The sequence below is a fragment of the Rhinatrema bivittatum genome, chromosome 8, assembly GCF_901001135.1.
Source record: "Rhinatrema bivittatum chromosome 8, aRhiBiv1.1, whole genome shotgun sequence".
NCBI lineage: Eukaryota > Metazoa > Chordata > Amphibia > Gymnophiona > Rhinatrematidae > Rhinatrema > Rhinatrema bivittatum.
The window spans coordinates 28188747-28202951 of NC_042622.1; positions in this window are offsets into that span (position 1 = coordinate 28188747).

Below are 14205 nucleotides of genomic sequence, written 5' to 3' on the forward strand. Positions count from 1 at the left end.
CGGCCTGTTCCTTGACCTTCCGCTGCCTTCATCCTGACCTCTGCCTACCTTGTGACCTCGTCTGACCTCCGGAACCTGACCTCTGCCTCATTGACTACTCCTCAGACTGATCCTCGGATTCTGACCTCGGCTACCATTGACCACGTCTTCTGATTCTGGCTCTGTCCCTTGCCTTGTCATCACCTACGCTGTTTGGGCCTTCCTTGCCTCTCCAGGCCAACAGCGTGAAGTCCGATCGCACTCCCTTGCTGATCGTGGGCACGCCTCTCTACTACCTCTCCAGGAGACCCTGCGAGGCCCACCTAAGTCCAAGCGGCCCGGGTCCCTACGGGCTCCATCCGGGGGGACCTCGGGCCTCCAGTGATGAAGCATCCTAGCCTTTGTCTCCTCCTGTGCTCTGCCCCCTGGGGGCAGCTGCTTCCTGGTCCCTACCAGGGAGCCGTTCTCCACTGCTCTAGGACAAGGGTCCACCTCCAAGCGCAACACTTTCTGTGCTCTTCCTTTGGAACTTGGAGAGAAGAGAAGGGAAATGAATGTAATGGTCACCTATATGTTTCTCTGAAGTTTTTGCATTTCTTATATTTATTTATTTAACGTCTCTTATATACCGATAGCCGTTCGCACATCGTATCTGTTCACAAAGAACAAAAAACTTATGGGCAGCGCCCTTACAAATAACAGATGACAATACCAATAACCGGGGAAGGAGGCAATGCAACTTAATAGGTCAATAAATAGGGAGAAACTATAAATATAACATGCATAAAACTATATACAAAGCATCAGTCGTCGTCAAAAACGTCAAGGCATAAATCGGTGGTCGTGGGCATTCTTGGTCGAGGTCGTGGAGCATACTTAATCGTAGGTTGCTGAATAATTATGAATTGGATGGTGTCAGGGGATAGGCTTGCTGGAAAAGCCAGGTTTTCAATTTTTTTTTGAACTTGGGGGTGTAGGACTCCATGCGTATGTCATAGGGCAATGAGTTCCATATTGAGGGTCCGGCAAGGGAGAAGGCTCTGCTTATGGTGGAGGATAGTTTGAGAGATTTGATGGGTTGTGTGCGTAAGGTTCCTTGCAGGGCAGGGCGGGTGGGTCTGTTGGAGGTACGTGGGAGGAGGGGGGGGGTTGATCCAACTGAGATTGGAGTGTAGCAGACTTTTGTGTATGAGGGAGAGTACTTTATAAAGTATTCTTGAGCGAATTGGGAGCCAGTGTAATTGGATGAGGGTGGGAGTAATATGGTCTCTTTTTTTGGACTTTGACAGTATCCGGGCGGCGGCGTTTTGTAGCAGCTGTAACGGCTTGATGTGGGGATGCCAAGGAGGAGTGCATTACAGTAGTCTATTTTTGACAGTATAATAGACTGGAGCACAGTACGAAAATCCGAGAAGTGTAGAAGGGGTCTAAGTTTTTTTATCGTTTGCAGTTTAAAGTAGCATTCCTTCAAGACAGATTTGATGAATGGTTTTAAAGTAAGATGACTATCAATAAGGACACCTAAATTGCGAATGTGCGTGGGGAAAATCGTGGATGAGTATGTGGGGGGGATGGCAGGGAATGGTTGCCTATTGGAGATGATAAGTAGTTCAGTTTTGTTGGGATTTAGTGCGAGGTGCATATCGGTGAGTAGTTGGTTGATTGAGGAGAGACAGGATTCCCAATTTCGTAGCGCAGTCTGGAGGGAGTCAGAGAAGGGGAATATGATTTGCACATCGTCAGCATAAATGAAGTGCTTGATGTGGAGTTTGGTGAGGAGGGTGGTAAGGGGTAACATGTAGATATTAAAAAGGGTGGAGGAGAGGGAAGAACCTTGGGGTACACCTTGAGGGAGACTGATCGGGTCAGATTCATTGTTATCCACTAAGACGGTATAAAATCGGTTCTGGAGATACGATTGTATCCAGGCCAGTGCATTGCCAGTGATTCCAATACTCCTGAGGATGTTGAGGAGGGTATCATGATTAACTGTGTCGAACGCAGCAGATATGTCAAGCATGGCAATCAGATACGAGCAACCTGCGTCTGTTCCACTGATGAGTGTGTCGTGGAGGGAGAGTAATAATGTTTCAGTACTTAAATGCTTCCTGAAACCATGTTGGGTGGACGGGAGAATATTGTTTTGTTCAAGATGATCGGAAAGGCGAGCATTCACTAATTTTTCAAGGACCTTAGCTAGGAGAGGTAAGTTGGAAACGGGTCTGTAATTTGATAAGGTGGAGGGGTCCAGATTGGGTTTTTTAAGTAGCGGTTTCACTACCGCTCGCTTGAGAAAGTTGGGAACAGTGCCATGCTCGAGGGAGCAGTTAAGAATGTTTGATAGGGGTTTGGCGATCACTTTAGGTATAGATAGAAGGAGTTTAGAGGGGATAGTTTCAGAAGGATGGGATGAGGGTTTCATTTTTTTTAGGATGTTCTCTACTTCCAGGGAGGAAGAGGGGTCAAAAAAGGATAGGGAGACTGCAGAGTTGAAAGTAGGAATAGGAAGGTTGAAAATATTATGAGAGAACTGTGCTGTAATGGAGGCGACTTTATTTTCAAAGAAATGTGCTAAATCATTGGAGCGATTTTTAGATGAAATAGCTGGTTGTTGTATGGGGGAGGGAGAGGTAAGGTCAGCAACCAAGGAGAAGAGGGCCTTAGGGTTATATTGGAGGCCATGTATTTTTTTGGCATAGTATTCACGTTTGGTTTGTAAGATAGAGTTTCTATATTCGTGCATGTGTTGGTAATAAATAGTTTTGGTTATAAAGGATTAAGGGACCTATTTATGTAAATGTTATCGCCTACTTACTAACAACATGCATTAGTGCGCATTAGCCCATTTCTGTAAATAGCCCCTTAAATGATGAAATGTTAATTTGACTTTTTTCTCATCCCCTTGCCCCACACCCACCCAACCCTCTCCAAATAGCAGGTGCAAATGTACATGGGTGCTTTTAGTATGTGTACATTCTCAGCAAATTTCAAAGGGAAACTCCTACTACTATCTAAATAGTGCTACAAGATGCACATAGTGCTGTACAGACACAGTCCCTGTTTTACGGAGCTTACATTCTAGTCAAGAATGCACACAAAACAGATAAGAGGCTTTTGCTTTAAAAATCCACAAGAGGATTGCTGGAAAGAACAGAGCAAGGCGGCTTGCTGGGAATAGTTAACTGAGGACAGCTGCAGCAAATCAGATCTCCACCTTCTCAAAACTGATTTTCAAATCTTTATTTGAGCGGGGTACCAATAGGGGAGGGGTGTAATATAGCGCTCATGCATTTGAAAGTGAAATGTACATGCGCAGCTTCATTCCCCTGACCTAAGCACATCCACATGAAGGCTGTTTTATACTGCAGCTAGGGGCACTGGGCACTGTGAAACCCTTTTATAATTCGCCTTGGGGGGGGGGATTTTCAGCCATACCAAGTTAACTGGCAAATGGCTTTGAAAATTGCTCTTGATATCGCATTAGTTCATCGACAAAGTTGTTTCATTGAAAGAACTTAAAACCGATATAAGGAAATGTACCTTTGATTCGTTATTCACAAAAGGCTTACTTCTCAAGAACAGGCTAGTGGATAGCCTAACCTAATTTAGATTTATATGGCATGGAGACTCTGCAGATGTTACAAAATTCAATCGCGCAGCCAACAGTGACAGTCCTGGCCTAGGCCTGCCTTCCTATCCCCTGGGCCACAAGCCCAACAACAGCACACCACCACTAGCATCACATCATTATCCAGGTCACAGTTTTATTTACAGGAAGCAAAACCACAATGTGTGCACCCAAGCAAAACCAGTGTGCACCCAAGCAGTAAACCTTCATAGTGGACAGGCTGTCATGGGACCGGCTGAGGCTTCTCTGCTGCCCACTGCCATGCACATGGATCACCCTTCCTGATCCCGAGACCCACCCCATACTCTTGATTTCCCCCCTCTGACATGTCCAGCTCTCTACATTCATTTTCCTGTGCAGGGCTCGAGCCGCACTGAGCGGGGGACAGGGAGAAACCTTCAGGGGAAGGAGCCGGGGGATGATGGGAGCCCGGCACCTTGTTGGGGGCAATTCCTGTGTACCATGGCTCACCGCCTTTCGCTACTCCTTTTGTGCAAGCGCTGTTAAAGAGTGTTTTGTGTAACAGAGACAGATCTTTAATAAGCAATATAAGTTACACTACAGCTCTTTACCAGCAAAGTGTTTTCCTACAACTCATTAGTGCTAAGTAACTGCAGTCTCCTCGGCCACTGAAGCAATCATGGCTTACTTCAGAGGTCTGTCAAGAGTGCCTAGAATAAAGTATCAGGAAACAGAGAGCGAAAGCCTGTGCTGCCTGGGTCTCTTTTTTTCCATGACCCGGGAGGGCTCTGTGTTCTGATCTGTAGCACTTTCTTTGTACTCAGTATCTTTCCTCTCAGTCATGCTGATCTTTTGCTGGCTCGGATACTGTTGATTGCATGTTTTTCTAACAGAAGAAACATCCAAAGTGACAGTGGCTGCCTGCCTGCCTGCCTGCCAGTCTGTGTACAGGGATGGAATGGCACACTGTGTGCCCGAGCAAACGTTTCAAGTCAAAATGTTCTGTTTTTGTTCAACCAAAAGTAGAGAAGTGAAGCGGGGGGGTGTTTAAAGGTCCCTGTACCCGTCGCACTTATTTATTTATTTATTTAGCATTTTTATATACCGACTTTCCAATAACAGAATTACTGATCAATTCGGTTTACATTTTAACAGAACAATAACTTGACAAGTAAATGTCTTACAAAGAACAGGTCGATATAACTTGGATAAGTAAATATGGGGTTAACCAGTAAAGATACATTGCCTAATGTAGGTATAAGTAAAAGATACAGTGCCTAATGTAGGTTAAATAAACAGTTGCTAATTATAAGACTAGGTTATGATCTTCGACTTGTGAGAGAACTGACCCGAGCTCCCTGAAATCCTACTTCAGAGTAACTGCATTACTGGCACTAAGGAGGAACAGATCTTTAAAAAAAAAACAAAAAACGTTTAATTCAAAATCTACAGATTTGCCATAAAATTTGAAAAAACTTAAAGTAGATATTTAAAATCCTTGGACTGAAATGGAGGAATTTGTATACCTATTTTTTCCAATGAAACTGCTTCCCAAGGCTTTGAGTTAAGCCCCCTAAATCAGCCAGATTCGGGTAAGTGGTTCTTTAGCTGCCAGAAAGTATGCCTGTACTTTCACAATGCATGTATATAAGGGGGGAGGTGGGGGTGCACAATTCAGAGCCATGTTTGCAAATGACACTCGTCCATCTCACTCTTTAAAAGTGTAGACGCGTAATAGGTGTGCGACTAATGCGCGCACTTTGTGCCACCATTCAACACCATGTAAGGGTACGCGTGTACTTTTAGCCAAAGAACCAGCCGATCTTCAAAGACAGCGCACGCAGGTACCTGCCATTTCTAAAAGCGGCCGGATTTGTGCAGGCTGAAAAGTCCCGTGTACGTTGCCAGATAGCCTCCTTATTGATAATGCCCCCTGCTGAAACCACCTTCTCGACAATGGCTGCCTGATTAATAAGACCATCTATGGGATGCAGCAAATTATTTATCAGCACTCACTGGGTGCTCTTTACGTGAGATCCATCAAATAAGAACACTGGTCCATAGAAAAGAGAAACGTTTGGTAGAATTATGAACGCGACAGAAAGTTTGCCCGCTATTACTGCTGTGATACATTCTGGTCGCTCATGAGACGTAGACGTTGCTACAACTGATAGCCCTCTGTGAAGCTCAGCAGAGAGCATTATTAATATAAGGGTCATGATCTGTGCTGATGGTTTCAGTGTTCTGAGCTGTACGCAGATCATCACTGCCGCCTCTGCTGTCCCCTCTGGGGGGCTGCACCATCTGTGATGGACGTCGTGACTCCATTAACACTTCAACAGCATCACCTAGGTTCAATCTTGCTTTTCGGAGCTGTGCCAAACTAAGCATCAAAAAGGTATGCAAGATTGCATGTAAAAAAAAAAATAAATAAATCAGTAAAAATATTAAATAAACAGTACAATAATCGCAGTCACCATCATGCTTATAAATGTGAATAGGTATCTTTCACATTCACTGTTCTACACCCTCTTTAAAAGCTTGATTAGAAAGCCACGTTTTCAATGATTTTCTAATGCGTTTAAGATTTGTCTCCAATCTTAATTCTTGAGGCATCGTATTCCAGAGCTTGGGCCCAGCTAAGGATATGGCTCTTTCTGATTTTTAATATATTTTGCTAGTTTAATATATTTTGCTAGTTTTTAGATAATTTTAGTTTACCTTCATCTTTGATGAAGTTTTTATAATAATCTTAAGCAACACATATCAGTGAAAGTTAGGGAAGGTTATGCCAAACTTATGGTGCTTAGAAGGCTAAAACCCCTATTAACCCAAGCGAACTTTAGAACCGTTCTTCAAGCACTTATATTCGCGAGCACAGACTATTGTAACACACTCTTCCTTGGATTACCATATACAACACTAAGACCACTACAAATCCTACAGAACTCTGCAGCCAGAATTCTAACTGGAAAAAGCAGAAGAGATCACATCACTCAAACACTCGCTGAATTACACTGGCTGCCAATTGAACAAAGAGTGCAATTTAAAACACTATGCACAATCCACAAACTAATCTATGAGGAAAATACTGACTGGCTAAACACTGCACTACGACTACATGTCCCCCAGAGAAATCTAAGATCAGCCAATAAAGCTCTACTAACCATTCCCTCTGTAAAGACAGCAAAACTGACACAAGTAAGAGAGAGAGCTCTATCCCTAGCCGGTCCAATATTATGGAAAACACTACCACTCGAAATAAGATTAATGAAAGATCTAAAACTCTTTAAAAAAAAGTTTAAAAACATGGCTCTTCAAAAAAGCTTTTCACAATGAGAGTGGGGAGTAAGGAATACTAGCGGACAAGAAAGAGAACTCCACACACTGTTAAAAGTCAACAAATAGCAGTTATCCCTCCTTTATTATTTTTTCTCATACCTAAAGATTAATTTAAGAGTACAGTATTCTCATATGGATATCCTATTATTCATATAAATGGAATTTCCAATCCACAATCCAAATAGCGTATATTATTTGATTCATGTAACCGAAACTTTATTGGCACCTACTAGCTAATTTATAATCCTAACCAGACTTATTTATGTGCCTATCTGTAAACCGTTGTGATGAGATATATATATATATAAATAAATAAATTTAATAAAAAAACTATTTGTATTGTAAGGATTGTCTTAACGTATTTTTATGTATGAATGCTGTAGAGATTGTAAATCGATGTGAAGGTCCTGGTTCCAAACACCGGTATAGAAAAGTCTCTAAATAAAATAAATAAATAAATGTAAACTGTTAGAAGATGAAGAAGGAAGCCTATGGTGTTTACTGGACTGAATAATCCTTTATGACTACAGCAAACTTCAGCAGGTTAAGCAGCAATGTATAGCAACAGGACAGCAAAGAGGCACAGGAGCTTCAAGGGCAATGTTGTGGAAATTTCCAGCAATGGCAGAGTCCATGGGAGAAGAGGGTTTGGTAAGTGATTGCCATGGTCCATCCCAAAAGGGGAGGGGAGGGGGTGGGGTGTCTGTGTCCAAAAGGGAAAAGCACAGGACTGCTCCTATGGCCAAGTCCTAAAAGAAATGAAGAAAGAGTGCATGGGAGTAACTTGCTGGTGTGGCGATTGCTACCCTTAGCCAATAAGCCTGGATACTTTTGATGCAACTCCAACTTTTGCTCTCTGCTTCAACGGCAGGGGAAAGGGGGAACCGGATTTCGACTTTTACGGTCTGTGGAACTGATGAGCATGGGGGTAACCTGCACAGTGAAGCGGTTACTACCCTTAATAGAAGCATAGGATTACTAACCAATAGGCCTTGATGCTTTTGATGCAACTGCAACATTGTCCTCTGCTTCAAAGGAGGGGGTGGGGGGGTGAAAGGAAAGAGGAATTTGGATTCAGGGATAACCAACACGAGCCATGACCTTTTTTGCAGTCTCGGGTTCTGATGTGCAGACATTAAGAAAATAAAAACCAGGACCACTTCTACTGTCAAGTCCCTAAGCAAAGCACATCAAGCAGCACTGACTGATACATGGGGGTGACCTGCACAGCGCGGCAGATACTACCATGGGAAGCTTGAAGGGTAGACTGGATGGACCATCTGTCCTTTTCTGCCATAATTTCTATGTCTCTATGTTTCCATGTTATACATATGTCTCCACGAGGCACTGGGGAAAGTCAACATCCTGGAGGAGTTCAGATAGATAGCAAGGGAGCTGGCATGCGCTCTGGAGAGGTTTCACCTTCATTTTTCCAGTGGGAAGTCCACTTGTTTCCCATATTTCTATGTTGAGATCATTGAAGAGTTTCTCCTTTGTTCTCATAGAGAGAAAAAAAGCACAGCATTCTGCAAATCCTTTTGTGAGAAAGCATCTCTAGTGAAGGGCTACAAATCCACAGCTGTTAGCTATATTCTGTTTGTGTGAAGGAAAGGTTGGTGCAGATTCTGTGGGTGCATCTCAAAGAGAAGGGAGTGGAGCCATTGCTGAGGGACTGCAGTGCTTACCAGGTACAGAGCCTGCACTAATTTTGGGAAAGTCTTGGAGGGAAGTGTTGGTATTTGAGGTAGTTGTGGTTGGATCCTTGAGCCGGTGGCAGATGACCACGCCCCCGGGGGAAGATCCCGAGAGGGACCACTGGTCAGGCTCAGAGTATGGAGACAGACACACACTAGTTCTTTTATTAAACAGTATATTGAACCGCCAGAGGTGGCATTAGTGAGCTGGACGTGCCCGGCAGGGCTGTAGTCCCTCAGGTACTGGAACAGCGATCCTGAATAACTGAGCTGTAGAGAAACTGAATATAGTGAGTAGGCAGGGTATGCAGACCTCAGGAACAGAACCTTGATGGTAACACTCACACAATAGTCTCTAGAAGTAGTCCAGGTGTTGGAATGAGTTAGGCCCTCGAGGAGCGAGTACCTGGTTCCAGGGAAAGCTCTGAGAGAGAGAGAGAATAATTCATTGGTGTGGTAGGCAGCGATGACTTCCAGGCAGAATAAGTATTCAGCAACCAATCCAGGAACATGGGCCCTCGAGGAACGAGTGCCAGTTCCTGACTGTGACCTGAAAAACAAAGAGAGAGCGAGGCCCCCGAGGAGCCCCCTGGTAAGTCCGAGGAGGCAGAGCAGCTTAGGTAGTGTAACCCCTTGTACCATAACCTTTGCTAACTCGATTAGTTAGCGATTTCTAAGACCTTATATATCCGGTACTGCTGACGTCATCTCAGGGGAACGCCCCTGAGGTTCGCGCCACTGCTGGTACATCAGTCGGGGCCGCGCCGCGTGCGCACCCTTAGGCCCTTGTGAAACATGGCGGATTGCAGCGTCGAGCCACTCCGGAGACGCCAGAGGAAGACGGCAGAATAATGCCACGGCAGCCAAGCTTCCACTTGAGCAAGTGGGAATCACCAAGGAGGTGAGGAGGGCGGAGTGGAGACGTCGAGCAGCGACGGTCGCAACAGGAAGACAAGCTAGAAGGGACACTTGAGATCTACCCTACTGCTCTGTTTTGTGTAATTTTGTGTAACATTAATAAAAATGGCTAGTCCATTGGCTTACTGACAATGCTGATTGCCATGCAGAGGCCCTGGATTTGATTGATTTCCAGGTCTCGCACCTGCTTCTAGGGCAGGTAGGGGTTGTGAATGTTGCCAAGGCAGAATTTATAGCCCAGATAGAGGTGGAGTCTCAGCCATTGCTCAATGGTGACACCTGGTGGCCAATCTCAGGGTCCAAGTTGCAGTATTCCAAAGGGAGCCATGGTTTGTGCCATTTGGCTGAGGACTTTTATTGCCATGGCTGGAGGTAAATAGTTTGAGAGGGGGATATAAAAATAAGACGAAAAAATGTGCAGTTATTTCTTCATGACTGCTGAAGACACCATAGCCCTACAGAGCTTTTGTTTACTTTAATAAAATTTGATATATTGCCTTTCAATAATTACCAAAGCAGTTTTCAATATATAATCAACATAGATCATCTCATTAAAAACACACAGATAAGTTAAAAAATGAATAATAAAACACTAAAACTAAATCATGCCGGGTTTGGTTAAAAATCGACCCTCCATAAAAAGCTTGGTTAAAGATCCATTCCTAAAAGTACTGCATGACACTGCCACACCATGAGGAGGGGGTGCACAGTACCTCAGGAAGAAGCAGAACACTAGAAATTCCCGAGAGGGAGAAATGCAGGCTGCACCTAAACTAGATTTCAGATTTTAGCCCTGGTCTCTAAATAAATCAGTTTGGTGAGGGCTGCATTTCAGTTCTGGGCAGGACCGGATTTAAGATTTTGGCACCCTAGGTGGAACTGAAGGATGAGGGCAGGGGTATTTCCATGGATCTTAGAGAAAAGGGGGGTTTTACCCCTGGAGATTACACAGCAGGGGAGGGGTTGCTGGGCGACAGTGCTATAGTGGTGCCTTTTTGAAGTGGCATTGGTGCCCGGTTCTAAAGCAAGGGGGAGAAGGCTAGTTTTCAGCCCTCAAAATTTAGCACCCTAAGCAGTTGCCAATAACATTAGTAAGAGAAAACAGAAAAAGACCCAAGAGGTCCATCCAGTCTGCCCAGCAAGTTGCCTAGGGTAGCAACTGCTGCTCCATGCAGGTTAACCCAGGTTACCCCTTTTCTTCATTCCCATCCTTTGGCCACAAGGGATCCCCTGTGCTTGTCCCATGCCGTTTTGAACAGCACTATCATGCTTGTCTTTACCACCTCTTCCGGGAGGACATTCCAGGCATCCTGTACCTTTTCTGCAAAGAAGTATTTCCTGGCGTTGTTCCTGAGTCTTCCCCCTTGGAGCTTCATATTACAGTATGTCTCTAGTTCTAAAGCTTTCTTTCCATTGGAAAAGGTTTGATTCTTGTGCGTCATTTATACTCTTCAGGAATTTAAAAGTCTGTATCATATCTCCCCTGTCCCTCCTCTGTTTCTAAGGTATGCCTATTTAGGTCCTTCAGCCTCATCTCATAAGTCTTCCGGAGTCCGGTTCCAATTACACTGGAAGCCCTGCACCCCTCCCCCATCCAAATAAATAAATAAATAAATAAAAAAAAGAATGAGGAAACTGCCGAGTCAATAAAAATATACTACTTTTGGGTCATATTTTGATCCAAAGGATAGAAAGAATAGAAAATATCATTAATGGCAAATGTTAACCCAGATAAAGGGTCTTACCCACAACTTGTTTGTTACCCTTCACTCGGGCCGATACAGTAAAATCGCCGGAGAGCGGGCAAGCGTCCGCTCTCCTGTGCGCGCGATACAGTATTTAAATTTATTTAAATTAGGTCCGGCGGTAAAAAGAGGCGCTAGGGACACTAGCGTGCCCCTAGAGCCTCTTTTTTGATAGAAGCGGTGGCTGTCAGCGGGTTTGACAGCCGACGCTCAATTTTGCCGGTGTCTGTTCTCGAGCCCACTGACAGCCACGGGTTTGGAAACCGGACGCCGGCAAAATTGAGCGTCCGGTTTTCGATCCGCCAGCCACGGGCCCATTTTAAAATGTATTTTTTTTTTTTTTTACTTTTTAAACTTTCGGGACCTCCGACTTAATATCGTCATGATATTAAGTCAGAGGGTGCACAGAAAAGCAGTAAAAAACACTTTTTCTCCAGTGCCTGGAGAAATTAGCACCTACCTTTGGGTAGGCGCTAATTTCTGAAAGTAAAATATGCGGCTTGGCTGCACATTTTGCTTTCTGAATCGCGCGGGAATACCTAATAGGGCCATCAACATGCATTTGCATGTTGCGGGTGCTATTAGGTTCAGGGGGGTTGGACACGCGTTTTGGACACGCTATTACCCCTTACTGAATAAGGGGTAAAGCTAGCGCATCCAAAACACGCGTCCAAATGCCGGCTAACAGTGCGCTCCATCACTGTACTGTATCGGCCTGACTTTTAGGTATCTAAGTGCACTAACACAAAAAACAACTACACTACTTTCGTCAATAATGGTGTAAATGGAGAACAGACATAGGAGCAGCTGTGGACAGCTGCATCGTATCAAATTCAGGGATATGCTGCTGTGCATGTCATTCATTTACAACCACTCAGACCGGATACTGCTCTGCAGCCACAGAAAATATTCCCTCTTTCAAAGATTTATTCTCATGAGAATATGGTTTCCCTTCTCCAAAAAGCCGAGCATGAAGGAAGAGATGGGAAGGTAGAGTAAGTTTCCGAGTCTTGGAGAAGGGATTATTGTTTTAGTGTTACAGCCCTGTCGGTCTACAGGTACGCTATGGGCTGAGTGGTTGACCTGACTCCCCACCCGCTGACATCCATCCCAGGGCAATATCCTGAACAAAACAGCTGCATGGGGCATGACGAGGTCCCAGAAAAGGAAATGAGCCTGGCAGACACCTAGGTAAAAGGAGTTATTCCATGTGAATTTTGCATTCCTTGGCTGAAAGCCTTACTTTACACATATACCACTGCCTAAAAGTTTTTAAAGCTGTACCAGACAATACAGGCACGATTTTACCAGCTGGATTCATTACCTCAGAATGGATGTGCCTGTTTCTAGTCTCCCTCTACTGGCTTGCCTTTTTTTTTTTTTTTACTTTATTTTTACTGACTTTAAACATGTTTGGCATCAGAATTCTTTCCAGTTATTAAGGAACAAAGGGTGCCATAGACAAAGGAAAAGATTTTACAATTAATATAACAAACCATCAGTTCTAGTATAAGCCCTTGCATAGGCAGTTGGCTCTCTTCTCAAACACATTTTATTCTTATGGTTTTACTTTATTTGAGTGTTTCCATGTGAGAATCACTAGATCTTAACGGTGCACAGGTTTAACACTCACAGGCAAAGGATGAGTTATAAAGGCAGGCACACATACAGGTAAACATTCCGAATGTAAGGGTGCACTTCAAAGAGACATATAAGATGCATTGGTAATCGTTATGGGGGGGGGGGGAAGAATGAGAGTATGGGGTAATGTGCAGGACATAGTTGGTTAGGGGTAATTGGTTATACCAGTCAGAGCTGCAAAAAGTGTACCCCTGCTCTTGTTATCCCCTCAGCTTCCCGAGTTTTCCTCTGTCTTTTCACTGCTGGTCGGCTTGCTTTCTATTTAGCTGTGTCAGGATGGGGGTTGGCACTGGTTTCTGACAGACTAGAGCCGCACTGCACCTTGCTTCAGCATTCAGAGCCTCTGGGTGCTTCTTTCTAGGCAGGAATGAAACGTTTTACAAAAACAATAAAAGGAGGGGGGGGTAGTTGTCTGTAAGGTAAGACAGTACTAACATAAAGATGTCATCAAATGAATTTAATTCCCCCCATGGACGGAGATTTCAATCGCATTCTACGCTTCTGTTCAGCTGGCATGCAGAGTCTTGTGCCTCAGCATCCAAGGAAAGGTCATTTCATTTGCCTTTTAATTGTGCAGGCAGCTCTAAATAGGCAGTGGATGTGTGTCCTGCTCCAAGTGAAAGAGTGGGCCAGATTCTAGGACCTTTGTGAATAAACTCAAAGACAGCGGTGATATCACAAATCAACAAAGTGGCCTGCTCCCTGTTAAGACTGGAAAATAGACTTAGACTAAGAAGTTCCAAGCAGAACTAATGGAGCTTTCCATGATGCATGCATTTGCAGGTATACGTGGATCCCCAAACATATCCTTGTCTGGATCCCCTTGCACCCCCCCTGACATGTCCTGACAATTCGGTATGGAGAGGACCCCAAATGGCCTTTTTCCTTTCAAAAAGTAGGCAAAACATGGGGAGTAGCTTAATTTAATTGCACACTGTGACGTTGTTGAGTCTTACATTACACAAATGATGCTAACCGGAGGCAGGGACAGTTCGGCAATACTTTTAAGTTGCCATTTCCAGTTTCGCTCTTTAAAAATCACAGAACATCTTTCTGTTGCCTAATTGAATAAAGTTATGTGGTTACTAGTTAGTTCACTTGGATGCACAAAAATCTAAGCCACGAGCCACCCAAAACCTCATCTCTCTCATCTCCAGCAGGCTGGTGATGGCTTGCCATCAGCTATATGACAATATTAATATGCTAATTTATTTATTTAAAATATTTATTTCACGTTTTTATTGCCAAACTCTAAGTGAAGTACAACCTCCAAAACAGAAAACATAAAATCATAACA